The following is an 8,564-nucleotide window of genomic DNA, read 5'->3' on the forward strand; positions in this document are numbered from 1 at the left end:
GGTCTCCCACATTGTAGGCAGATTCTTTACTGTCTGAGCCACCAGGGAAGCCCCTAGGGACCCATAAAGTTGGAAAAAGTACATTTCTCAGGGGTCATGATATAATGCTTTAAAATGGAAACAGGACTCCATGTTCAGGTGTCTCAGCCAGAAAAGGAGGGAGAAAACTCCCCCTTCACACACTGCAGGAACTGGGGTGAGAGGTCAGGTCCTGGAGTGTCAAACGCCTGGAGGAGTTGATGGCCAGGGAGGGTGGGTGAGGGATGGATCCAGGGTAGGGGTCCAGGTCAGGCACTCTTGTAAAGGGTCAACTTTCAGCTTGCCTCCCCTCAGGTTGAGGCCAAAAAGCCCTGAGCAGGTGTTGTGGCCTGGTGAGAGCTCCTCCAAGACCAGATTGAGGATCCTGACCTCAGAGAGGAGACCTCCCTCCACCTGTCAGTCTTCCCAGGAATTCAATGGAAGGAGGGGCAGATGCGGAACAAGGTTGAAGGCCATTCTGAATGGGGTTTGGCCTCTTGGCTGCTCTAAAGCTGAGTCACAGTCTGGCCTGTGACTTGAGGGCCCAGTGCCCTTTTCCAAAGACACAGCCAGAGCAGGGTCAGTGATCAGGAGACAGCGGACCCTTTCTAGGGCCAGTGGAGTCAGGAGGTACCTCAGGAGCCCCTGGGGCTGGTAGCCAGGAGTGGCTTGGTCCATGAACTTGAGGACAAGGTAGCCCAACAAAATACAGGTTATATCCACATTTCAGATAAATAAAAATTTTATTTTTTTAAGTGTAAGTCTGTCCCAACTATTGTGTGAGATGTACTTAGATTAAAACAATGATTTGTTGTTCTTCTGATTTACCTGGGTGTCCTGTATTTTTATTTGCCCAATCTGATCACCTTATTTAGAGGTCAGCCTGGTCTGAGGGGAAGCATGGCTCCCAGGCCTTATTACAGTAAACCGTTTGTAAAACAAACACTACCCCCAGCAGCCTGCACAGAAAAACAACACATGTCACTTCCTGAGAACACGTTATTGTCTGAAGGTGGAAGTCTGTGATTTTGAAGGAAAAAACAGTTTTCTGCTGAGGAAGAGTGAGTCACAAGCAAGTTGAAAATGTTTCTCTGGATTTTAGGGTTGGGTGGACATGGTCCCCTCTACCCTCCTTCTCATATCTACTCATTTGGCTGCCCTGGGCTGGGCCCTGACTCCAAGCCTACCAAGAATCCCACCAACCATGCCACTGCTGACCACCAGCCTCCTAACTCCACTTACCATAGCGAAGGCCCACTGTTTCCCAGCCACAGGCCCAGCTCTGCCTGTGCCTATGCAAGGGGGCCATGGGGTCCTCAAATCTCAGGCTACACTGTGGGCTAAACTTTAGAGCAGCCAAGAAGGCCTCTTGGAGGAGGCCTCTTGAGTCTCTTTCCTGAAGCTGCAAACTTGGGACACCATCCCACTGGTGTGGAAGAGCCACTGGAGGGAGGCCCAACTCACCCCTCCCTCTCTCCACCACCTCCCCCCGCTGTGAGGTGAGAGGGCAGGGTCACAGGTCAGGGAGTGACCTTTCTAACTTGGGGTCAGTCGCCCTGGCAAACTGAGCACAAAGCCAGCCTCTCGGCATCTGCAGGAGGCTGTCTGGCCCCAACGACATTCCAAGCATTCTTTGGGGTCCTCTGTCTGGAGGGAAGTGGTGCTTTGTGCAGTGAGGAAGTGTCTGACTGACTGCGACCCCTTGTTTGGCTGCCAGCACTGCCTGACATCCTCAGCCCCACTGTCTGGCCTGATGGACCAGCTGGGGTGAAGGTGGGGGTGGGGGAGAGGTCCCTGGGGCCTCCTGTTGCTCCGCAGGCATGCAGCCCCTGACAGGTCTTTCTTCACAGGGCCCTGAAACTGCAGCTTATATGGACTGCAGCTTGGCCTGTGGAGAGAACTTGAACCCAGGGATGGCCCACCTTGGTCTGAATCCTAGTGCTGGCATTTACTAAGGTGGTGGCCTTCTCTCAGTGATGTCAGCTCTCCATATCTTAGTTCTGTCATCTGTAAATGGGCTAATAACACTCACCTGTATCCTGTGTCTGCATGCTCAGTCGTGTCTGACTCTCTGCAACCCCCTAGACTATAGCCTGCCAGGCACCTCTGCCCATGCAATTTTCCAGGCAAGAATACTGGAGTGGGTTGCCATTTACTTCTCCAGGGGATCTTCCTGACCTAGGAATCGAACCCACATGTCTTGCATCTCCTGCATTGGCCGGCGGGTTCTTTACCAGCTGAGCCACTGGGGAAACCCAATAACACTCACTAGACAGTGTCATTGAAAGGATGAAGTGAATCTATGTGACGGTACCTGGATGGTTTCTGGCACAAGCAAGCACCCAACAAATGTGAATTCCACGAAGTCAGGAGATTCCAAGAGGGGAACAGAGCAGGAGAAACTCAGTCTCTATCCTTGAGGGCTCATGGGGCAGTGAGGAGAGGACCCCCCCACCCCACCCCAGGAGGAGGAAAAGGAGACCTGGGAGGGGTGCCCATACCTGGCGCTGGTGTGCTTGGGGGGTCCAACCATCTTCTCTTCCTGGACCAAGGGCTGCAGTCTGGTGCCTCCTCATGACTCAGAGAGCTCTCAGGCAGCAGGGACAGAGACGCAGAGAGCTGGGGGCTCTCCTGCCCTGGCCCACGTGGGCAGTTCAGAGGCCGGGAGAGGGAGGAGGGGGTTCAGGCAAGGTCAGCCAGGGCGCTATCTGTGACTCTGAGAGCCCTGCACAGGTGTGGGGGAAAGTGGGGGACCACAGAGGGGGAAGGGGCACATGACGGTCACAGGAAAACAGCTGCAGCTCAGTCCCTGGGAGCATGACTCTGGCCACCACGGGAAGGCCTCCCTGAGGAGGGTGCTCCTGATCGGTGGCAGCATGGGGCAGAGCTGCTGAGCGTGGACTGGGAGATGCCGAGGGCTCCTGTCCTGGGAAAGAAGCTGGCCATGGCCAGCCCTGGGGCGTTCCTGGAGGGGGAACAGCATTTGCTAGCTACCTGACCTCAGCGAGTCACACTTTCTTCATTAATAAAAGGATTCTCAGAACCACCACCCCCAGCAGCACTGCCAGCGAAGGAGCCAGCGCAGAGCCTCCATCGCAGACGGCCGGCCCGAGTGCTTCCACAGAAGCCTTGGCCTGCAGGGCAGGGGGGGCCTCAGGCCAAAAGCCCTGGCTCTGCAAGGCTCACTGTACGAGGCCTCCAGCAGGTCTCTGGCTCTCTCTGGCTGCACTTCTCCCTTTATATCCTGAGAGGAGTGACAAAGCCCTTCCTGTCCTGGCCTGCTTGGTGGCCATGCCTCATCCCCAGAAGGTCCTGCTCCATGGAGGTGGAGCCGACTCTGAGGTTCCATGTTCACCTTCCAGTGGGACAACCCCTGCTGGTATTAGACGTGCCCCCATGCTGGGGGTGGGAGGTGGTGGGGAGGTCCTCTGGAGCATGGTGGGTCCCCTGGGAAAGGGGACAGGTGCCCACAGCTGCCCTTTCCAGGTGTGTCTCAGGCTGCAATATCTACCAGGATCAAGCCCCAGACAGAGTCTCCTCGGCACCCATGGTTCAAGCTGTGGTATGTGGCAGGGAGGTCCGCTTAGTCAAGATCAGTAATTTTGGGGAGGGGCCAGGGTGCTCGGAGCACCCCCCAAACACTATGGCGAGTAGACAGGAGTAGCAGGAAGTAGTGGCCTTGGAAATGTCTAGTCAGTCCGGTGGAGGAGCCGTCATGGTGGGGGCGAAAGCAGGCTGCAGGCCAGGGGAGGACCCCATGGAGTAGTGGGCCACAAGTGGGCACGCAGGCAGTATTTGCAGGCTGCTAGGTTTGGAATCCTGAGCTGGGCGTAGCCCTGCCCCTGCTTGAATCCCTGGTCACAGCTGACACTGAGCGGGCAGCTGGCTCGGCACTGGGCCTCACTGTCTTAGGCCTCTAGGAGACCTGGGTCCAGGGAAAGGCCTGCCCTCCACCTGGCATGCAGGCTCAGAAGTGAGTGCTTGTCGTTGACCAGACCCTGTGCCTCTGTATCTTCCCACAGGGAACACTGGGTCTGCTGGTGGGAAGACTCGAGAGTGGATGGCCCCCTGGAGTCCAGTTGCCAAGTGAGCTTAGGACAAGGCCACGGTCTGAGGCTGGGCCTGCTGCTGCTGCTCATCTCCTCCTGAGCCCCCAGTGAGCAGGGTACAGCTCTGATGCAAGTGACCCCAGGCTCCGCGTCTTTGCATGGGGTAGCAAGTTTGGACCTAGCAGGACGTGCTTCGAGAGAGAAGTGATAACGAACTACAGCAACTATTTTGTGGAAACCCAGATGGACTCAGGAGTCTCAGACTCAAATGTGTTTGTGAGTCAACGACGGCCCATGAAAATGCAGATTCTTGGGCCCGGCACCTCCCTCTCCTCGCCCCCAACCCCGGAACTTCTGATTCAGCAGGTCTGGGGTGGGGCCCAAGATTCTGTATTACTAAGATGCTGCCAAGTGATGCTGGCCCCATATCCAGGCTGAGCAGTTTAGATCTCTGCTCCTCCAAGTACGGCTCACAGCCTCAGAGCAGCAGCAGCAGCAGCAGCAGCAGCAGCACAGGGGAGCTTGTGAGAGGCACAGAGCCTGTCCCACCACCAGCCTGAGTCAGACTTTGCACTGTAACCAGAGCCCAGGTGATTCCCAGACTCATTGCAATTCACTGGATGGTGGAACAGCGCTGTCTGTGAGAACTTTCCGTGGTTCTAAACCTGCACTGTCCAATAGAACCGCCACTGGTGATGACTGAGCATTTGAAACGTGGCTCATGTGATTGAGGAGCTGAATTTTTTATTCTATTTAACTCTCATCAACTTAAATATAAATAGCCAAACGTGCCTGGTGACTTCCGTTTGTTCAACACAGGTCTAGAGTAACCCAGTTCTGAGGGCCTGTAGAGCAGGAGACCCCAGCCTCTGGGCCACAGATCGGTACCCGCTGTCATATCAACAGTGGCATTAGATTATAAATAAATTGCACACTAAATGCTATGTGCTTGAATCATCCTGAAACCATCCCTCCCTACCTCTCGTCCGTGAAAAACTTGTCTTCCACGAATCTGGCCCTAGTGACAGAAAGGTTGGGGACCGCTGTGTGTAGAGGTTGTCATTATAGATGGGGCAAAGGTTCAGGGAGGAATCCGAACCTGCCTGAGGTTCCAAAGTGAGTCACCGACAAGGTAGGACCAGAACAATGTCCCTGGGCTCTGTACCAGAAGTTTCACTACCACCAGAATTCCAGGATTCACATAAATCCGTGAGCGGCACAGAGGAGAGGAGAGGGAGGGAGGAGGGGGCTAGAACTGACGGTGACCCCAAGTTTGTAGCTTGGATCCTAACAAGAGCATCACTTGATGAGATACAGGCCTTGGTGCTGATGAAGGGGAGGATAAACTCAGCCTAGAAGGTGGCTGAGACCAGGATGCCAGACTGGAGCCCCATGGAAAAGCAGGGAGGAGCCAGAGTGGTGGGCCCCCGCGAGTGCACACCTGCTGTCCCCCACCAGGCTCTTTGGGACTCCCTCCTCCAGTGCCCTGAGGTTCCCATGGCCCTGCCAGTAGAAGGGGTGATGTTCAGCAACCACTCAGCATCCTGAGCACCTGTGTCCTCACCAAGCAGCACCAGAGTATCTGCGGCTTAGAAAGGCCCTTGGAGGCGACACCTCCCTGGGCCCCTGACTCCGCCAATCCTGCCTGCTGCCTCCTCCCTGTCTGATGGCCAGTGTCGGGGTGAAGTGAGGCCACCGCAGCAAATCCTTACAGCAGAAGTTCTGCCTGGATAGAGGCCTCCTCAACACCTCTGTACTCAGTGAAAAGAGACCCATAAAGTGACTCTCCACACACAAATAGAAAGACTATTTCTGGAACAAGAGAATAAAGTGGTAGGGAGTCGAGGATCAAAGGAGGGACAGACTTAGTTACTGACAGCCCAGAGGGGACCAAGGGCTGGAGAGCAGGCCAGCTGGGGCCGTGGAGGCGAGTCGGCTCCATGTCCACCCCACAATGGCCTGCCTAAGAGGTGGTGAGCTCCCCATCACGGTAGGAGCTCAGGCTGGGATTGGAAAGCAGCCGCTGAGGAGACTGCAGAGGAGCTCTGGCCTTAGGAAGAGGGCAAAAGCCTCTCATCCTTTATTTTCCCAGATTCAGTCATTCCATGAACCTCGTTCCTCCAAAGGAGCTGAACAGCAATCTCCACTTTTGTTTTTCAATCTATTTATTTACTTAGCTGCACTGGGTCTTGGTTGCGATGTGTGGGATTTAGTTCCCTGACCAGGGATCAAACCCGGAACTCCAGCACTGGGAGCCCAGAGTCTTAGCCACTGAACTACCAGGGAAGTCCTAGCAATTTCCAATTTTCACATGGATTTGCTATCTCAGGCATCTTTCCTCTTCTATTCCAGTCCTCCCTGCCCCCCTCCCGGCAGCTAACTAATATTGTTTATGTGCAACTAATCATAGGTGTCACCGCGGCATGTGACCTGATGCTAAGTGGTTCACAGGCCAGCACTTCTCACACTCCGAGGGGCCTAGGAGCCACTTGGGGATCTGATCCAGCTGACCTGGCCTGGGGCCTGGGGGTCTGCCTACAGGCTCCCAGGTGCTGCTGCAACCACCCTTGGAGAAAACGAGGCTGCGGTGGCTGGGGAGACCTGGAGGATTCTACGATGGGTTGGGATGGAAGTGAGCACCAGGAAGGCTCCTGTGCAGGAATTTCAAAGGACTGGACTCACTTCTTTCTGGAGCTTGCTCTCCAGATGAAGATACTCTCCATCTTCAGGGTCATTCCCAGTCTCCCTGCTTGAAAAGCATAAATCTGCTGTAAGAGGGCAACTTCACCACGGCCTGGGCACCCTGTACAACCTCCCCTCTTGCTCTCCTGTCCCTGGGAAACTGCTTTCACCTGAAGGAGCTTTTCATTGTATCTATGGGGTGGCAGCTGAGGTCCCATCAGACCAGGGCTCGTTCAGGGCCAGCCCAGCTCAGCCAGAGCTCTGGACAGAAAGCCTCCTTCCTGCCTTCCCTTAGCTGGCTGCTGACACAGATGCAGCATCTGCAGAGAACCCTCTCACCAGGAACCAGGGGGTCTCTGGCCCTTCCCACTTCTGAGCCTCAATTTCCCCATCTATAATGTTGGAGGGGACCGAAGGCTCTCTCGGAGATACCTGGCTCTGCACCCACCCATTCAGGGTTTGGGAGCTCAGAGCAGGTAGGGATGGTGCTGTGGGGAGATGTGGGTGTGAGGGGTGGCCAGGGGACAGGGACAGGCAGGGTGGCTCCATCAGGGCGCACCCGCCTTCACAGACTCTCTCTGCACTGAGGGTTCTCAGATATTTTTAGGAAGGTTGGCGCCTCCTGGGCTGTGATTCATTAATACAGCTGACAAGGATCAGCATTTTTTGAAACAGCAGTGGGAAGTTGAGAAGGTTCCCTAGTGTGGCTGTGAGGAGAAGGGGAGAGTCCTGGTGTTTCTAGCCAGAGCTGTGTGTGTTGCAGGGAGGTGATTAGAGAGTGGAGGGGAGTGAGGTGTTGCAGGGAGTGGGCAGGGGTCCTGGGAGTTCTATTTTGAGTGAGGGACTTGGTGCCCAGGGCAGGGCTATTTGACCACGACAAAACAGAACCTCTTCAAAGCTTTGTAAGTGTTCTAGAGAGATGCTCCTGTGTGTGTGTGATGGAGGAAGTCAGTGGGGACATTGTGACGTCATGCACCAGGCTTCAGGGCCTCTTTTGCTGATTTCAATACATATTTGCTGACCCCCTACTGTGGTCAGGCCCTGAGCTGTAAGGCCCATTTATTTACTGCTTTTTTGTCCATTGTGCATTTACTCTGTGCACGTGTATCAGATAAAGTTTTCAGTTAGCAATAATCACGCTTTGGATAAACCTCATTGGCTATGATACTGCCACTGTGCAAAGCTGTGTACTCATGGAGCCAGTACCTGCTCTGTACCGGCCCAGAGGCCTGGCTCTGATTCTGACTGCAGTATACTCTGCTCTGTGACCTTAAATGAGTCTCTTCCCCTCTCCGAGCCTCAGTTTCCTCCTCTGACAAATGGGTGTGATGTAGTTTCTTTCCTGCCTGCCTCACTGTAAACACAATGGAGGTCAAGGCATTTGATTAACATCAGAACACACTATTCTTGTTATGCCCACAGCATCCAGGCCCCTCCCTACCTCACAGCCCTCTTGGAGGACCCCCGCAGCTGCTTCTGGCCTGCCCTTTCCCACAGGGCTCTTGGCTGGAGTGAGGAAGGAAGTGGGCTGCGCCAGCAGACCCCGCGCTGGGCCAAGATGGGGAAGGCTGCTCCCCAGGCCTAGGGGCCACCCCAGGTTCTGCCATGTGCTGCCCACCAATGGGATTGTATTCATCAGGGTTCTCCAGAGAAACAGAACTGAGAAGATGTTATGTTAGCTCAGGACGTCATAGGAAAATACCACAGACTGGATGGGTTGAACAACAAAAATTTGTGTCTCACAGTTCTGGAGTCTGGCTGTCCAAGATCAGCATGCCAGTAGAGTCAAAGGCCTGTCACAGCCTTGTCCTCAAG

At 54.8% G+C, this 8,564-nt stretch overlaps 1 pseudogene; it reads right to left on the minus strand.

The window, feature by feature from the left end:
* Nucleotides 1-7,819: 7,819 nt before the first annotated feature.
* LOC113901991 lies at nt 7,820-7,934 on the minus strand (annotated as a pseudogene).
* Between the last annotated feature and the right edge of the window lie 630 nt (nt 7,935-8,564).

Source organism: Bos indicus x Bos taurus, chromosome 11, assembly GCF_003369695.1.
Source record: "Bos indicus x Bos taurus breed Angus x Brahman F1 hybrid chromosome 11, Bos_hybrid_MaternalHap_v2.0, whole genome shotgun sequence".
In the NCBI taxonomy this organism is placed as follows: Eukaryota; Metazoa; Chordata; class Mammalia; order Artiodactyla; family Bovidae; genus Bos; species Bos indicus x Bos taurus.